This window comes from Bufo bufo, chromosome 1 (genome assembly GCF_905171765.1).
Source record: "Bufo bufo chromosome 1, aBufBuf1.1, whole genome shotgun sequence".
Taxonomy (NCBI): domain Eukaryota; kingdom Metazoa; phylum Chordata; class Amphibia; order Anura; family Bufonidae; genus Bufo; species Bufo bufo.
Window position 1 is genome coordinate 800,396,493 of NC_053389.1, and position 20,652 is coordinate 800,417,144.

Consider the following 20,652-nt stretch of genomic DNA (forward strand, 5'->3'; position numbering starts at 1 on the left):
CAGGTTCTGAAGCCATACTGTGCCACATGGAAAACTAAGATGTAGCACAAAAAGCTAGCCATGCACATTGTATAGACGGAGCTTTATAATGCTTACGTGTTATTTCGATCTACAGGCCGACTGTACTTCTAGAAATAATGATGCCCATGTTGTACCAGGGCAACATTTCCCTAAAGGAGAATACGAAAGGACATCATTTATCGTTGTGAAACCTGCCCTGAAAAACCTGGCCTATGAATAATGGATTGTTTCAGATACTACCACTCATCCATGGAGTATTAATTTTATCTTTTATGTGCCCTGAAATGTTACCACCTTATTACACTTTGATATACACTCCGCACAGCTGACATGTTCACAAACCATTACACTTTCTGGAAAACAACTTTGGTTTTCAAATGCTCCCTCCACCACTTAAAAATTATTGGAAGGGTGTAGTCATGTACCGGGGACCAGCCCACCGCATCCTGTGAGAAGGGTTGCCCAGGCCCTTGAGGCCGATTCACCTCACGCCCTCACACGCTGTTACGCCCGGCACCGGGCCGTAATTCGAGCATAAATCGTTGTGATGAGCGGCAGGGGTCATATTCGAATTCGCGATATTTAGCGAATATTTTTTAGAATATTCGTCAAATATTCGCAAATTCGAATATTCATTATATTCTACGATTTTTTTACTCAAAAAATCGGCAAGGTAATGATCGTGTAATATGCGAATTTTCAACTTACAACTATTAGACAAAGAAGATATAGCACTATATTAGCTAAATTGCTATAACTTCGTTTTTTCAAATATTCGTAATATTCTAAAACAAGAATATATAGCAATATAGCGAATATTCGAAAAAAAAACGAATATAGAACAATTTAGCTAATATACCGTAGTGCTATAATCTTTTTTTTATAGTTGTAATTTTTTTCCAATCTGAACTTCAGATGAGAAAAAAATTACAACTATTAGACAAAGAAGATTACAGCACTATATTAGCTAAATTGCTCTATATTCGTTTTTTTTCCCGACTATTCGCTATATTGCTATATATTCTTGTTTTAGAATATTACGAATATTTGAAAAAACAAAGTTATAGCAATTTAGCTAATATAGTGCTGTAATCTTTGTCTAATAATTGTAAGTTGAAAAATTTGCAGTAAAAATCCGCATTACAAAAATTTGCATTCCGAAAATTCGCAAACAACACTACTCCTAAAGTCAAATATATTGCAGCCTTCTCATTGGCCCACAAGCTAGAAGCAGGAAGGGATCATGTGTACTGATTAAAAAAAAAATCGAATATTCGAAATTACGAATATATATCACTATATTCAAAATATTCGCGAATTTTCGAAGTACCTATAGTCGCAATAAAAATTTGAATATTCGTGATCAACACTAATAAATCGCCACCTGAAGCCTGTGCGTTATAAGGTCGACACACACATGATTGTAAGCCACATGGAAAAACAACATACAGCCTCAGACTGCACACACACTCTTCATGGAGGTTCTTAAGGTTACAAGACAAACCATCAAACTTTTAGGTTTACTGTATGGAAAATGGACAGTACTTGGTTACAAAAAAAGATTAACAAGAGACATACATAAATGGCAAACAATTGTAAAATTAAAAGGAGAAAACATAAAAAGTACTGATACTTAGCAGTTGCGTGGTAAAAGTCCTTTCCTCCCAGGAGATTTGGGCAGAGTAATGGTGCACAAACCAATTCGAATGGATCTTCCACTTTGTGAAATATCAATTTTTATGTCTTTCCTCAAAGGGTAGACCTGAGGCGGATTCTCACTCCCACCTCTGGCTCAGCCCCTCTGGGCTGAGCTTCATTACATATGCAGCCTGGCCCCCTGGCCATCTAGGGAACAGGTGTGAAAATATCCAAAAGATATTTTCCAAGTTGCCCTGATGAAGATACAGGCCCCAACCCTTCTTCATAATTCATATCTCACAGTTTCGAGTCCTAGAATATCAAACGGGACACATCCAGGACACTCGGAAGGTGAGATCCTTTTAGGAAGATAAAGGCGATGCCCCCATCATACCAGAGGTGATATGCTGGATTTTGGAGACATCCGCCCCCTCTTGAACAAGTTATGAAGGACTACAAATTATTGTTCATTCTCTGGTTAGGAACCTCCCTGCTGACAAAAGGGGCCAGAAAGTCTGCAGTCCCCTGTCCTGAAGTGTGATCAGCAAACGGGCCCATACTCGTTAGCATCTCTGTGCTAACTATCTCTGTGGGAGCAGTTTCCAGGTACGAGGCAGACAGCTCGACTCTCTCTATACAGCCTTAAACCAATTCATAAATCACTTACCCCCAACATGGCTGCTGGCTTTGTAATACAGAAGATACAAATACATACACACTGTATATATATGTAAATTACACCGGAATATATTACACTATGACATATAACCATAAAACATACAATATCGCTGCAAACATTATAATAACTAAGGATAAGGCAGTCCTTATTCCTGACAGGTGCAGTTTCCAAAATGTGGTCGCATCTTAGGGTTTTCTAATGTAAGGGTACTTCCGGTTCTCTTCAAATGTGACATGGAACCTGAAAACCATGTCTGCAAATTCAAAAGATTTCTTGAAAATTTCTAAAATTGCTTCCAAATTCTAAGCTTTCTAACATCCTAAAAATTTTTAATGAAGTTTGCAAAATTATGCCAACATACAGGGAGTGCAGAATTATTAGGCAAGTTGTATTTTTGAGGATTAATTTTATTATTGAACAACAACCATGTTCTCAATGAACCCAAAAAACTCATTAATATCAAAGCTGAATATTTTTGGAAGTAGTTTTTAGTTTGTTTTTAGTTTTAGCTATTTTAGGGGGATATCTGTGTGTGCAGGTGACTATTACTGTGCATAATTATTAGGCAACTTAACAAAAAACAAATATATACCCATTTCAATTATTTATTTTTACCAGTGAAACCAATATAACATCTCAACATTCACAAATATACATTTCTGACATTCAAAAACAAAACAAAAACAAATCAGTGACCAATATAGCCACCTTTCTTTGCAAGGACATTCAAAAGCCTGCCATCCATGGATTCTGTCAGTGTTTTGACCTGTTCATCATCAACATTGTGTGCAGCAGCAACCACAGCCTCCCAGACACTGTTCAGAGAGGTGAACTGTTTTCCCTCCTTGTAAATCTCACATTTGATGATGGACCACTGGTTCTCAATGGGGTTCATATCAGGTGAACAAGGAGGCCATGTCATTAGATTTTCTTCTTTTATACCATTTCTTGCCAGCCACGCTGTGGAGTACTTGGACGCGTGTGATGGAGCATTGTCCTGCATGAAAATCATGTTTTTCTTGAAGGATGCAGACTTCTTCCTGTACCACTGCTTGAAGAAGGTGTCTTCCAGAAACTGGCAGTAGGACTGGGAGTTGAGCTTGACTCCATCCTCAACCCGAAAAGGCCCCACAAGCTCATCTTTGATGATACCAGCCCAAACCAGTAATCCACCTCCACCTTGCTGGCGTCGGACTGGAGCTTTACCAATCCAGCCACGGGCCCATCCATCTGGCCCATCAAGACTCACTCTCATTTCATCAGTCCATAAAACCTTAGAACAATCAGTCTTGAGATATTTCTTAGCCCAGTCTTGACGTTTCAGCTTGTGTGTCTTGTTCAGTGGTGGTCGTCTTTCAGCCTTTCTTACCTTGGCCATGTCTCTGAGTATTGCACACCTTGTGCTTTTGGGCACTCCAGTGATGTTGCAGCTCTGAAATATGGCCAAACTGGTGGCAAGTGGCATCTTGGCAGCTGCACACTTGACTTTTCTCAGTTCATGGGCAGTTATTTTGCGCCTTGGTTTTTCCACACGCTTCTTGTGACCCTGTTGACTATTTTGAATAAAACGCTTGATTGTTCGATGATCACGCTTCAGAAGCTTTGCAATTTTAAGAGTGCTGCATCCCTCTGCAAGATATCTCACTATTTTTGACTTTCCTGAGCCTGTCAAGTCCTTCTTTTGACCCATTTTGCCAAAGGAAAGGAAGTTGCCTAATAATTATGCACACCTAATATAGGGTGTTGATGTCATTAGACCACACCCATTCTCATTACAGAGATGCACATCACCTAATATGCTTAATTGGTAGTAGGCTTTCGAGCCTATACAGCTTGGAGTAAGACAACATGCATAAAGAGGATGATGCGGTCAAAATACTCATTTGCCTAATAATTCTGCACGCAGTGTATAGTAGACATATGGGGAATGTTAATGAATAACTATATTGCAAAGAATCGCTATTTGTCTTAAAATAGGAGAAATTCAAATTTAGAAAATTGCTCATTTTCAGTAAATTTTGGATTAAGGTAAAACTAAATCAACTCAATTTCAAATTTTGGATTAAGGTAAAACTAAATCAACTTAATTTCTAATTTTGGATTAAGGTAAAACTAAATCAACTCAATTTTCACCACTAGCATGAAGTACAATGTATCACTGTAAAAAAAATCTTAGAATCGCTTGGATAAGTAAAAGCGTTCCAAATTTATTACCAAATTTATTATCAGATTAGAAAAATGGGGCTTCGACATTTGGAAAGGGTTAAACATACAGGCAGTACATACATACATTTACATATACACATTACAAAACCAGATAGAAACATATGGGCCGCCTGGAAGCATCGGGCCTGGGTCCGCCACCGTCGGTAATGCCAATCACAGACATTTAACCTCTCAGATGCCGTGGTCAAACCTGAGTGTGCATATTACCGGAAGCGTGCGCTCCTGGGTGTGCTGCGGTTCCCCCGTGTGGCGATCAGAGGAGTCGGAGCTTGTGTGCGGCGGCCCCTGTCATAGAAAATGACAAGACGCTGCTGCATAGTGTTTCCCTATGGAGAACGTAGTAAAATCATTTCGATGAGAATAGCAATGTAATGATTGCAATAGACCCAATTCCCAATTGGTCTTAAACTCAGGGGCAACTTCCCATGCAGGATATTTTTGTACTCTTAAACCACGGGGAGCAATGGAGCACTTAGGATATTCTTCCAGACTCTTAATATTCCACCAAACCCTAATGAACAATCTATGAGCCTCAATCAAATCAGAAGTTAATTGTTTAAAATCACTGCCAACCATATCCACATCTGTTTCATAGAATACTGATTTACTTTGTGAATTCCAAGCCGCTTCCCTAGCCTCCAAGTCAAATGCCATGATGACAACTACAGCAAAACAAAACAGAGAAAAGTGTGTGGGAGGAAAAAAAAAAAAAGAGTTTAAACACTACAACAAACAAATGCAGGAAAAAAGACCACGGCACAAACCTGAGACTATGTACGAAGTTGAGTGGGGGGCACACTACAATAGAACCGGAGTGCAATGGCGGTTTAGAACAACTATATTAACAAATACTGGCCGCATGGCCCAAAGAAACCCCCCCAAAAATGCACATCCACAAAGTGTAATAGCAATACAAGAATTTTATTAGGCTACAAAAGACAAACAAACATGATTAAAAATTGAATTCAATAGTGCAAGTGCTGGTACGCAATAAGACCAAACACTTAGCCAGCTACCACCAAAAACCACAAATATGGGTAAAATGTAAGTAGTCCCAAATAGCAGCCTCAAATGACATGTAACAATCATATACTAATAATTCCACAATGGATGCATAATGCACAATAATTTAGCATCAAAGATCTTATACCTGAACCAAGTAAACATGCAGGGACTACCAAGGTTGGCCTGGGTCAGAAAAATAGCGCCCCACGCGTATCGCCGGCAGAGTTCGGCTTCCTCAGGGGTGAGTGTCCCATGTGCCCCAATATGCTGTATATATACTGGTGCGCATATTCGCGGAAAGAGATACTGTATTTGTCGCCCTCCTAAGACGCACCTAGGTTTTTGAGGAGGAAAATAATAAAAAAATATTTTGAACCAAAAGGTGTGCTTTAGGTGGGTTTTTAACTAATGGTGGTCTGTGGATGACACTATTATGGGGGATCTGTGGATGACACTGTTATGGGGGATCTGTGGATGTCACTGTTATGGGGGATCTGTGGATGACACTGTTATGTAGGGATCTGTGGATGACACACTGTTATGGGGGATCTGTGGATGAAACACTATTATGGGGGATCTGTGGATAACACACTGTTATGGGGGATCTGTAGATGAAACTGTTATGGGGGATCTGTGGGTGGCACTGTTGTAGGGAGGGGCATCTCTGGATTTCACTGCTAGGGGGGATCTGTGGATGGCACTGTTATGGGGAGGGGGATCTGTGGATGACACATATATAGCATCTTATGCTATATATGTGTCATCCACAGATCCCCCCCCCCATAACAGTGCCCCCCAATACACCGGGCCCCTCCTCACAGCAGTATTCATATGTAAACTGTAATCCTTAACCTCTTCTTAACTTTAAAGTAGCGAATATCCCGTGTACTACTACTTACTATCAAGCTCCCGTACCGTAGAAGGCAGAGCGGCCGGCAGCGTAACGTCACTCACTCACGTCACGCGCCTGCTTTGCCTGCTTCATTCATAAAGTGGGAGGAGCATGGGCAGGACGTGAGTGAGTGACGGTACAGCTGCTGGACGCTCTGCCTGCTACGGGAGCTTGATAGTTAGTAGTACACAGGATATCACTACTTTAACTAAAGTTAAGAAGAGGTTAAGGATTACAGTTTACATATGAATACTGCTGTCGGGGCCCCGCCACGATTCCAGCAGTTGGCGGCCTCCAGCCCCTCCTCCCTCCTGATACATCGCCACGCTGTGCAGCATCGCAGCCGGCCACTATGTATCAGTGTTAGCTATGTAAAAACGGCAGCATTCGCCCCATAAGACGCACTGCCATTTCCCCCCACACTTTTTGCGGAAACAAAGTGTGTCTCATGGAGCAAAAAATATGGTACTCATTTTTAGGTTCTATATACCTGTTTCCACAAAATACTGATAGAGGGGATTGATATACTAGCTTCCACCAAATATTGATGGAGGCCTGCGATACACCAGCTTCCATCAAATATTGATTAAGGGGTTTTATTTACCGACTTCCAGCAAATAATCATTATTGGGTTCTATATACCTGTTTCCACAAAATACTTATACAGGGTGTGAGGAATATGGATTATCATTTAATGGCAGCCCTGATTTTTATTTAATTCCCCTTGGCCAGTGTACATGCAAAATAGGTTCTCACTTCAACCCTCCACTAGTCAGATAGCAGAGGTAGTGAACTCCACAGGGGTCCTGGCTTCAAGCAAGCCACTTGTTTACAAATTGCAACCAGCTGGCCTCACTTCCCTCCATGTGACTACAGCAAAGGACTAATCATAACCAGTGGCGTAACTACCGGGGAAGCGGCTGCTTCGGGGCCCCGGCAGCGTGTGTGACAGTTTATTTTCAAGTTAGTTAAATATGATTGATTCTTGTTGTTCAGGGCCCCTTCTCAGCAGCAGCGGCGGACCAGGCCCCCTCGCTAATGTGATCTTAATCTTACTGTCTCCTGAAGTCTCCTGATGTGTCTGGGATTCAAACCCACAACCTTCATGTATCAGAGGCAAAGCATTTACCCACACAGCCATAAAGGCTGCATTGCTACAGACTGAAAAAATATAAGACTTCTACTGTTGTAGCTGGCTAAGTGTACATCTATACACATGACAGCTGCCCCAACACACCCAGCACTGCAATATCTCTATATATGATAGCTGCCCCAGCACACCCAGCTCTGCTACATCTAATACACATGACAGCTGCACCAGCACACTCAGCTCTACTATATCTCTATATATGACAGCTGCCCCAGCAAACCCAGCTCTGCTACATCTATACACATGACAGTTGCCCAAACACACCCAGCTCTTCTACATCTATACACATGACAGCTGCCCCAACACACCCAAAGACACCCAGCTCTGCTACATCTATACACATGACAGCTGCCCCAGCACACTCAGCTTTGCTATATCTCTATATATCTATCTATCTATCTATCTACTGTATAGCAATACTTAGAGATATATAGATGTAGCAGAGCTGGGTGTGCTGGGGCAGCTATCATATATAGAGATATAGCAGCGCTGAGTGTGCTGGGACAGCTGTCATATAGAGATTTAACAGTGCTGGGTGTGTTGGGGCAGCTGTCATGTGTATAGATGTACACTTAGCCAGCTATAACAGTAGAAGTCTCATATTGTTTCAGTCATTGGCAAGGCAGCTCTTATGGCTGTGTGGTTAGGTGCTTTGCCTCTGATACAGAAGGTCGTGGGTTCGAATCCCAGCAGAAACTTTTCGGAAATACAAGCACTGACTCCATATATGGACATATAGGGCGGGACACTGGAAGAGGCTGCATCGCATCGCTGACATGGAGGTAAGTAGAAGTTTTTTTATTTTTTAATACCCAACTGTTACTGCCATGGGGGAGCGGGAGGCACTTGATACTGGCACATGGGGGGAGGGGGGTTTGCACCTGATACTGGCACAATCGGAGAGCGGCACCATTGCCAAATACCCCTGTGTCCAGGACTTCTTGCGGCAGGCCTGGAAATCTCTGGCCATTTAAGAATATCTTACACGGCCATGGCTCGCCTTGCTGACATTCAGCGACCACACCAACTGCCCGTCGGACATCTGATTTGTGACTGCCCCACGAGCTGGAACTCCATCTTGTATATGCTTGATAGACTGCTCCAGCAGAAATGTGCCGTTAAAGACTACCTGTACGAACTCTGCGGCAGGACAGGTTCTGTGGAGCTTAGTTTTTTTTCACCGCGCCAGTGGCTGCTCATGCGCGACACATGCAGACTTCTGCGGCCATTTGATGAGATCACCAAACTGGTCAGTCGCAGCCAGGGCGCCATCAGTGACATCGTACCTTATGCCTTCTTTCTGGAGCGTGCATTGCGTTGTGTCATTGATCAAGCTGCCGAGGAGCAGGAGCAGGAAGATGAGGAAGTCGCAATGCTGAATGAATTCAATTTCAGACAAGTCAGCAGGAGTCTGAAGAGGAGTCAGAGGAGGATGGAGTCTGGGGGGAGGAGGAGGAGCAAGAAGAGCAGGCTTTAAACTTTTCTGGGATCCCTGGTGTTGTCTGTGGCTAGGGGGAGGAGACCGAGGACGACATTCTCCTGTGGCTACTTCATCTGAGATAAGTCAGAAGGAGTCTGAAGAGGAGTCAGAGGAGGATGGTGGCTCGGGGGAGGAGGTGGAGGAGCAAGATGAGCAGGCTTTAAGGGGGACTTTAAACTTTTCGGGGATCCCTGGTGTTGTCCGTGGCTGGGGGGAGGAGACCGAGGCCGACATGGGCGATGAACAGAAACCAGGTCGCTCCACCGCTTACAATTTAGTGCAAATGGGGGCCTTCATGCTCCAGTGTTTGAAGAGGGACCCCCGTATAAAAAGCATAAAGGGCAAGGGCTAGTACTGGGTGGCAACATACTTAGACCCCCGTTACAAACACAAAATGGTGGACATGTTATCACAGAGGGCTGTCAGAATGCAGCATTTCCAGGCTTTGCTTCGAGAGATGCTGCATTCTGCTGTTGCGGGCGCTGGCAGAGGAATTTCCACCCACAGAGAAACAGTGGCAGATACCAATCCTACAGCACATGCAAGAAGAAGGCTGTTTGATGATGTGTTGGTCACTTTGGATATGAGATCATTCTTGCAGCCAACCTATCGAAAGCTGCCCTCCAGATCCAGCCTCACGAAATGCCTAGACCGACAGGTGTCCGACTACATCGGGTTAACACAATCTGAGAAGCAAGGAACCCCTTGAGTACTGAGTGTGCAAGCTTGACCTGTGGCCAGAGCTGGCACAATTTGCCATGGAACTCTTGGCTTGCCCCTTGTCGAGTGTCCTATCCGAAAGGAAGTTCAGCGCAGCAGGGGGGATCGTGACCAATAAGCGCACTCGCCTAGCTCACGACAGTGTGGACTACCTCACATTTTTAAAAATGAATGAGGCATGGATCTCGGAAGAATTCAACACCTGTGATGACCATGTTTAATTGAATTTCATCATGCCAGCCCACACATATCCGCCACCACCCAGAACAAATAATGGTCCTTGTCTTATGTAAATACAGCGACATAAAAGGTCTTTTCTGTCCGATGAATGCCTAATGTTTGGGGCTTTGATGGAATTCAACACCTGTGACGACCACGTGCTATCGAATTTTAACTATTATCATTTGTGGTTTTTTAAAGAGGGGGGATTTTGTTAGCCATGTTTTTAATCCAATTTTATATTTTTAGTTATTTTAAACATATGTATTCGACATGTATTTGTACTGGCCTGCAGTAAAATTGATATCCAATGACCGTCTAATATACCTCCAGCCACATAATCACTTGTTCTTTTCTGTACGTTGAATGAATAATTTTTGTGGCCTGTACTCCACTGGCCTGAAGTAAAATTGTTATCCTATGACCGTCTAATATACCTCCAGTCACATAATCACTTGATGTATTATGTACGGTGAATGCCTAATGTTTGGGTCCTGTACTCCAATGGCCTGCAGTAAAATTGATATTCAATGACCGTCTAATATACCTCCAGCCGCATAATCACTTGTTCTTTTCTGTCCGGTGAATGAATAATTTTGGGGCCTATACTCCACTGGCCTGAAGTAAAATTAGTATCCAATGATTGTCTAATATACCTCCAACCACATAATCACTTGATGTTTTCTGTCCAGTGAATGAATAATTTTTGGGGCCTGTAGTCCACTGGCCTGTAGTAAAATTCATATCCATTGACCGTCTAATATACCTTCAGCTACATAATAACTTGATCTTTTTTGTACAGTGAATGCATAATTTTTGGGGCCTGTAATCTAACTGGCCAACAGTAAAATTGTTATACGGAGACCGCCTAATGTACCTCCAGCCACATTATCAATTGTTCTTTTCTGTATGGTGAATTTATATTTTTTGGGGCCTGTAGTCCACCTGCCTGCAGTAAAATTAATATCCAATGACCGTCTAATATACCTCCAGCCACATAATCACTTGATGTTTTCTGTCGGGTGAATGAATAATTTTTGGGGCCTGCAGTCCACTGGCCTGCAGTAAAATTGATATCCATTGACCGTCTAATATACCTCTAGCAACATAATTACTTGATCTTTTCTGTACGGTGAATGCATAATTTTTGGGGCTTAAAATCTAACGCCAACAGTAAAATTGTTATACGGTGACCAGGTAATGTACCTCCAGCCACATTATCAATTGTTCTTTTCTGTACAGTGAATGAATAATTTTTTGGGCCTGTAGTCCACTTGCCTGCAGTAAAATTGATATTCATTGACCGTCTAATATACCTCCGGCCACATAATCACTTGATGTTTTCTATACAGTGAATGCATAATGTTTGGGGCCTGTACTCCACTGGCCTGCATTAAAATTTATATCCAATGATCGTCTAATATACCTCCAGCCACATAATCACTTGATCTTTTCTGTCCAGTGAATTAATAATTTTTGGGGCCTGTAGTCCACTGGCCTGCGGTAAAATTTATATCCAATGACTGTCTAATATACTGTACCTCTAGCCACATAATCACTTGATCTTTTATGTATGGTGAATGCATAATTTTTGGGACCTGTAAATGGCCTACAGTAAAATTGTTATACAGTGACCGCCTTATGTACGTCCAGCCACATTATCAATTGTTCTTTTCTGTACGGTGAATGAATAATCTTTAGGCCTGTAGTCCACTGGCCTGCAGTAAGATTGATATCCATTGACCGTCTAATATACCTCCAGCCACATAATCACTTGATGTTTTCGCTCCGGTGAATGCCTAATGTTTGGGGCCTGTACTCCTGTGGTCTAGGCTCCAGCAGGGCACACTTTTGACAGTTTCCCTTTAAGACGCATAAAAATGTCCCCTGATTAAAATACATATTTTTTGTGGGAATTTTTGCCATTGATCTTGGTATGTCACTGTCCATGTTGTGGGACCTTTTGTGCACTTCTAGTAAGTGTTTGGTGGCTGCAAATATGACCTGAAGGTTTTTCAGGTTCGCTTCCCATTAAAGTGAATGTGGCCCACCGCGAACTTGCGGAACATTTGATCACGTTCGCGCGATTGCGTTCGCGAATCGTCCCGGCCTATGTTTGTCCATCACTACTGGCTAGGTGTTAGGTCTTATTGCGTACCAGCACTTGTAATATTGTATACAATTTTTAATCATGTTTGTGTGTCTTTTGTATTGTTTTTACACTTAGTGGATGTGCATTTTTTAGGGGGTTTCTTTGGGCCATGCTGCCAGTATTTGTTAATATAGTTGTTCTAAACCGCCATTGCACTCCGGTTCTATTGTAGTGTTCCCCCCACTCCACTTCGTACATAAACTGCATCATGTGAGCGCCATGACAGTTGGAAGAACACTAAATGAAGTCCGTCCATCTATTCCAAAGCCAAGAGGTGGACATCCAGGCAAAATATTGGAATCACCAAGTTGGCTCATCACAAGGTCTAGCAGTTCTGGGGCGACAAACACGGCAGTGGAGGTGGTTCGTATGCTTCATAATTGTGACATCACAGACGTCCATGCAAGCACTATGTGACGTGCTCTACACAAGTCTGAAATGGAGGCCTGAAAAAAAGTGAAGAAGTCTCGACTTCAATATTGTCATTTTGCAAAAAAGTACAGTAGAAGTGTCACGGACGTTCCCGCGACAGGTGGCAGGAGATCTGTGAAACTGGCAACACGTGGTTAGATCTGACATGTTTTCTGTTTGGATCAAATGACGTCTGTGTTGTTTCTTTCCCCAGGTGTGGCTATTATGGTCATTTAACCTTTTCTATTTATTGTTGTTTCTCCCACTGTGCTATGCAGTTTATAGCTTCTGTTGGAGTTGTGGATAGCTGGTGTGTGGATCTCGGCTGAGTTCCTGGTGCTGCCATAGCCACTTGAAGTTGTGTTTTATTTTCCTTTTGTATTTTGTTTGGGTTATTTTGTGTGTTGCATTTCCCTGTCATTTATATTAAGGCCTGAGGGAAACTCCTGTTCATCCTTCCTTTTGGAGGAACAGGGTGTCTCAGTCCTGACATTAGTACCAGGGTCCTATAGGGTGAGTTAGGACACTAGGTATATGGTGTATTAACTTGTCTACCTCTGGGGTCTGTTCATACTAGTAGTCTGTCAGGACTTTGATTAGGGTTTTACTAGGAGGTGTCCATCTCCTTACCCTAGTTTCCAGGCCTTATTCCATCACCCCTTTCCCTCCTATGTTTGGTGTGGTGTTTCCCTCCCACACCCAAACGTGACAAGAAGATTGGAAACGGGTGATTTGGAGTAATGAAACAAAAGTAGAAAGAGAAGAATAAAGAGCGAGGATAGCATATTTAATGAGGCCATGAAATCTAAACTTGTCCAAGGTGGCAGAAAGATAACCCTAGTACACCCGATCGAACTCCTTCTCTGTGTCCAAGGCCAAGAACAGCAAAGGTGTCTAAGATTTCCCTGCTACCTGAACCCGATTATTAAATCTCTGCATACCATCTGGGGCCTTCCATTTACAAACCTCACCTGGTGATTAACATGGAAATAATTTGCAATAAACAAAGGAAGGGCAGACTAGATGGGCCAAATGGTTCTTATCTGCCGACAGATTAAAAAAAAAAAAGGAAAGTTGGGTTCTTACCAGGTTTCCCAGAGGGTGACCACATGGGCTTTGAGAATCTCCGAAGAGAATACTCCCTCCTTTATAAAAAATTTCCACAAAAAAGGATGGGAGAGTGGTGTAAAAATGCTTATAGTAGAAATTCATAAAGACGTCAGGGCCCGAATCTCCTTAATTTTTTTTTCTTTGCCTGAGCGCAAGATGGAAGAAGAATACCTTGCATAAATGCTGTATGAGCCTTCCTAAAACACGAGGATGTCAGTAAAGTGTAATTTTTATTTATGATCTGGATGTAATAAAAAATGGAGTAATTTAATCTCCATGGCGACGGGAGTGGTGAAGAGGACTGTTCAAATGGGGGCAGTACAATCTTGGCATGATCAGAACAGGTGATGGTTTTAATACTAGTTAAAGGGGTTGTCCCACGAATAATATTCTACAGTTTTTAGCCTAGCACCTGGATCTGAATACTTTTGCAATTGCATGTAATTAAAAATTTTGTATAGTCACTGAGTTACTCAGCAAAATGTATCTGTATGGCGCCACCTGCTGTTTGTTATTTTTCTTATTTCTTTGTCCTGCTCATTGAGATGGCTGCACATGCTCAGTTTCATCCTTCAACTGCCTACTGAGCTGTGATAGGGAGAACTCTGCAGCAGAATTGTCACGCCCCCTGAGCTGCAGCAGAAAAGACACTCCCCTTGATCTGCCAGCTTGATATAAATCTAGCAGAACAATGGATGGGGAGATCTCTGGATCCATGTCAGGTACAGGGCTGGTTCTAGCTTTGTTAGAAAGAGAATGTCATGTGCTATATGATGTCTGATCTTATTTTTTTCATTAGTCATGGGATAACCCCTTTAATATTGCAGGGGTAGTATAATAGTGACCCTCCAGCAATGTTGTGACTAGGGTTGAGCGAATCAAAGCGTCCAAAGTGGACCTTGATCCAAAGTTCAGGAAAAATTTAATTTGCCGTGAAGCCGAATTTCCGCGTGCTTAATACATTTTCCCTGAAATTGCTGTAAAAATAATAAAAAATACATACTCACCTCCTCCATTTCAGAGCAAAGAGGCAGCCACAGCTATCTTGATTGAAGATCCCGCATAAAATCTAATGCGCGGTGAAGTATGACATCATCACACCGGCCAGCATGACGTCATCACACACCACGCTCAAATGGATAAGGTGAGTATTTATTTTTTATTTTTTAATGGATTAACCGCTGAAAGCCCTCCTTTCTTATCTCAGATGTCGCGATCATCGATGAACACGGTATCTGAGGGGTTTACTGGCTGGGGCATTGTAATCGCCATTCCCCGTCATTGCATTTACTGACAAAGAAATGCACTTCGTGACAGAGCAATTCAACATGTAGCAAATTTCTTTGTGAAATTCGATGAAGCTGCCGAATCAAATTTTTGGAAACTTCACTCAATACCAGCTGTGACCCCACAGATAGTAAGAAAGTGTAAGCAATGCCTCGGTGGGAAGTGAAGCAGAAGCCTCGGTCTAAGGAGGCTCTATATAGGGGTCCAGGAGTGCTCCAGAGATAGTATGCAGGACACATGTGGATGCTGCGTGGAGAGCTCAGCGTACAGGGTGTGACTTATTTGGTGATAATAAATGCAGCGCTATGAAGCTTTAGCACGCGGTAGTAGGTTGCTTCATTCCAAGCAGGAGACGTTTCATGCTTTCGGCATGGGCCCCACCAAAACAAGTGCTCCGACAGAATCCTTTGTCACTTCATTGCAGGTGTGCAAGATGGATGCCGAAACGGCGGGGTTCTGGTCATGCTCCGCTGGTGGACCTATCCAGGAGTACGGAGTAGCAGAAGCAGGTGAGGACACTCGAAGCTCCACTATAATAAGCACCTCTTCACAAAGATCTGAAGCAGGTCCCCCGTGGAGGATGGTCCACTGTAGGTTGTAGTGCATCGTTGTGTAGCGAAATAATTCGTTCCAGCAAGGCACCGTACAGGAGGAACAGTAGAGGACTGCTCTTAGATGAATTGCTCTGATCCAATGTAGAGCATCTATGGAAGGGAGAGACAAGAATCAAGCAGTCATCTTCTTCAGTGGCCAGGCTCCTCAAAGGTCAGGTCCTTTATATCTCTGGTCTCTGCCTAACCGGGAGTAGTCTCAAAATGTAGGGATCTGCTCTGAGATGTGAATTGATTTTGGGGGGTTTGGTATGGTTTGGTTTGAATTTAGTTTGCTGTCTGGCGTCTGAATTCATTTTGAGGTCTGGGGTCCGAGGGTCTGAATTCATTTTGAGGTCTGGGGTCTGAATTCATTTTGAGGTTTGGGGTCTGAATTTATTCTAAAGTTTGGAGTCTGAATTAATTTTGAAGTCTGAAGTCTGAATTAATTTTGAGGTCTGGGGTCTGAATTCATTGTGAGGTCTGGTCTGGGGTCCAAATTCATTTTGAGGTCTGTGGTCTGAATTCATTTTGAGGTCTGGGGTCTGAATTTATTCTAAAGTTTGGAGTCTGAATTAATTTTGAAGTCTGGGGTCTGAAATCATTTTGAGGTTTGGGGTCTGAATTCATTTTGAGGTCTGGGGTCTGAATTCATTTTGAGGTCTGGGGTCTGAATTCATTTTGGGGTCCAGGGTCTGAATTCATTTTGAAGCTTGGAGTCTGAATTAGTTTTGAGGTCTGGTGTTGGGGTTGAATTTAGTTTGATGTCAGAACTGGAGTCAGAATTAGTTTCTGGGGGTCTGGTCTGGGGCCTGAATTCCGATACAGCCTTTGGATGTAAGTATTGGTGTTCCTGGGAGAAAGCAGTCATGGCTTTTACTAAGCTTTAAGAGGTAGCAGAGCTGCATTTGTCATGGAACTGGATCATTTATGAGCCACAGATAACATATCGTGAGATAGCCAGCAGTTATATATTAAACTCAGCTCTGCTATATATTTGTTCTTAATGTAGTATAATCAGGAATGCTTCTGCTCGCTTGCTCAGACCCCTCTAGTCTCCTTCACCCTCCCAACTGGATTAGACTTTCAACCCTATGGATGACTCTCTTGTTTATAATACCCAAGACAATATTTTTGCATCTGTGTTGAAATATTTACGTCAAGGAATAAATTGGTTCTGACTCACGTTGTTTTCCACTTTTATGATGGCAGCGGTGTTGGGACAGTACCTGGAATCTGCCTTACCCAACACTTCTAGGTGTGTCTAGGTCTTTGGAGGTCTCTTGGTTCATTATAGCTTAGAATTCTCAAGGCATGGGGTAAAAAATGAGACTTCTCACCTCCCCTAGGCCAATCTTTCTTTAAAAGGTACTCCTGTAAAGATACTTACTTATTCTACAATGGCGACTTTCTGATATACTTTGTGCTTCATTATTATTTTCAAGATCTCTGCTTATTGTCAGTGAATGAGGACTTTATATTTGTCAGACTGCAACACATATAGACCTATGCGTCTGAGGGCTCCATGACATTTTTGGGTGGTGCGGTTACACGGACCAAAATCCCACGTGCGCGCTTCGTAGTGCTCCCGTGGGCTTTCGATCCGTGTCTGCACTCCGTCTCTTGAGGATTGTGAACCCATTGAAGTCAATGGGTCCGCCTCCATAATACGGAGTGCACATTCAAGTCAATGAGTTCACACAGCTGGTGCCTGTTTTTTTCGGAACTCTATTTGCTGTCCGCAGCGTCCGCACGGCCGTGTAATTGAGCCCTAAGAAAATGACATAATGATTACTAAAATAATAGTAAAAATATAAAGTGCATTCATATAAAATCTGTGCAACGTTCAGCTTATACGTAGAAACAAAAATGTATACTGTTCAGGAGAAATACATATTTTTCATCTCTTTATCGGATAATCTAGGCATTTATGAAATGTATAGAAGGTATAGATGTAGCAGAGCTGATTATGTCATTCAGCCCCTGTCGATAAGCATGTAGTGCATGGATGTCAATGGGGAGGGGGGGTCCTCTTATTAGGATGGAGATATCTAGCTGTCCGTGGCTTGTCCTGATGGCAGAATCATGTGAGGACTGCATGAAAACCTAGTGCGTTCTGTTAGGTGACAAATTCAGCTCTGCTACATCAGTAGTTTGTGTGCGGGGGGGGGGGGGGGGGGGGGAGTGGTGAGTGGCCTGGTCCCTGATCATGTACATTGGACTTTGGCCCTCGTTAATGTCCTGTTACGCTCATAGATGACTATAAGTGTAGTGTGACTTATTTACTGTGTCACGTTCTGTCTGCTCACATCACTGACGAGGCCCCGCCCTCTGTGCTGACATCATCGGCTATGTTATAAGCCCTGGTCTATGACAGTGGTCACCTACGACTAATAATCCATCAGGAGAGAGCGGACACAACACTCAGCTCTCCCATTGTAAAGGGATATATATATATATAACGACACAAGAGGAGAACCCCGACTCCGGATACAGAACCATGGGGATCCTGCGGAGCTCCGCCGCCCTGATACTAGTTTCATTCCTGGTGATCGGTGAGTCTTGTTAAAATTCCCGGGCTGAAATAATACCCTAGATGATTGTGGTAGCACGTTATGCCGAATGACAAACTCAGCACTGCTACATCTGTATGCGCGATTCCGGCTACTGTGAGGCGATGTGGGTGGTATCCGAGCTCAGAATGGTAACAAGGGTGGTCATGATGTTAAAGGGGTAAAAGACTGATAATGAATGAGACGCGACAAATCCGGACAAATCCGCGAACATGGACCAGCTGTAGGAGCCCTGATGATCAATGTTTGGAGTAACCCCTTAAGAGCTCATGTACACTACCGCTGGATGTTTTACGGTCCGCGAATAGCGTATCCGAAAAACACGGATACCGGCCATGAGCAACGGAACGGCCGCTGATAGAACAGTCTTATCATTGTCCGTAATGTGGACGATAATAGGAGATTTTACAGTCATTTCGGTTTTTTGGGGGGGGTTTTTGCTGTCCCATTGGAGAGAATGGATTTGCATACGGGCCGCAAAAAAAAAACGGAACGGGCATGGAAAAAAAAATACGTTTGTGTGATGAGCCTTAACACTTAGTGGGGACATTTATAAAGCCCAATACGACTGGTTTTTCGTAAAAAAAAAAAAGTTTTTGCCACTTTTTCCCCCCACTTTTTCCACTATTCGCCAATTCCTCTCGAGTTCTGTTTTCTAGACGAGAACGCCGGGATTAGGGCTCATTGATGTTTTTTTTTTTTTACTTTTCTAAACGTCGCATCGCACGCCAGGCGTACGCTTCCTCGGATGTAAGGTACGATATCCATGTCCAGGCAGCGGAAGACACGTCTTTTAGCTGTATATTAACCCCTTCAGTACCGCGTGAAGTGTTTTCATTTTTGAGCTTTCATTTTACTTCCCTGTTCTACCGGAGCCATAACTTTTTTATTTTTCCGTTCTCCAAGCCATATGGGGGCTTGTTTTTTTGGCGGGACAAATTGTACTTTGTAATGCCACCGTTTAATATGGCATACAGTACAATGCAGTGGGAAGCGAGAAAAAAAAAATATCGTTTCCTATACGGCAAAACTGACCCGTGCCCTTCATTCTCTCGTTCTCTGGATGCCGTATTTGTATAAGGTTTTTTTGTGTGTTTCAATACATAAAAAATATAAACTTTTTACAAAAATATATATATTTTTTACATCGCCCTATTCTGACCCTTATAACTTTTGTATAGTGAGGTCTCGGTAGTTTTTATTGATACCCTTATTGGAGCGCGTATGACTTTTACTTTGCCATAGAGGGTCATCTACAGTTTTGCATAGGACTGCAGGTAAACACGTTGGGGTTTCCGTGTAGATGAAGCATATCAATGAAATATTTTCCAGATTTCGAATACACGCTGTGTTTCAATGTTGTGTTTCAAGATCTCTGCTTGCCATCAATGAATGAGAACACACACAAAAATGTGTATCTACCCGATCCTGCTCTCAGCCGAGTAGGGGATATGTAGTGTAGACAGTGCTCTGCTGGTTTGTTACAATGTATCAGTGCTCACAGAGCATTGTCTGCATCGGATACAGCTGTATCTGCTTCTCCGCCGGGAGCAGGACGAGCTATAGACAGGTTTATTGCCTCTGTTCTCATTCACTGACAGCAAGCAGAGATCCTGAAATAGGGACTTTAAAAAGGCAGGTAGAAAGTTGCAAAGCTTTTCATTTATGCAAAAAAAAAAAAAGTTTAAGATTTATTAGATGAAATAAGAAAGTAAGAGAAGCCATTCAATGACTAACTCAGCTCTGCTACATCTGCGTGCAGTCCTACAGTAGTACGGAGCAGGTTGTCATTTGGAGAACTCATGACGAGTTGTAGGCGAGTTTCCATAGGACTTCTACCGCGGGGTGACAAATTCAGCTCTGCTGTAACCATATGGGGTTAGTAGAGGAATGTGCAGCAGCAAACAATGGCTAGTCGCCGTCTGTCAAGAATTTATGGAGTTTTGTGGAACTGTTGGATTGTGGCCAGGAAAGGTGAATGTATTATCGACTAGTCATTCATACTGACATAGAAGAGCCGAGTTTGTAATTTAGCACCACCACTCATGGCCTGTTTTATGCCAAGAACCGCAGGAGAATGTAATAATTTATCATGACTTAACATAAATGGTCACAGTTCACAAAAGAACGTAACTGCAAATACGGCTCTGCTATGTCTCAGGATGTTCTCCATGGAGTTTATTGCATAGAGCATCTCACTGCTTGTAAGTGAAGATATAGGTATAGCAGAGCTGAGCTTGTCATCTAAAAGTTACATCTAGCGAAGGAGTCCTGTTGAGAAGCACAAATACTTCATTCTGTTAACATGGATGGTGAAAAATAGACTCTGCTATATCTATGACACTGATTATTTAAAGGGGCTGTGTCATCTCAAACATTGGCGGCATATCAATAGGATACGCCCCAATGTCTGATAGGTGCGGGTTCCACCTATCTTTAGAATGGAGCCCGCAAAGTGAGGGAGCGCGCACTGCGCATGCGCGGCAGCCCTCCATAGAA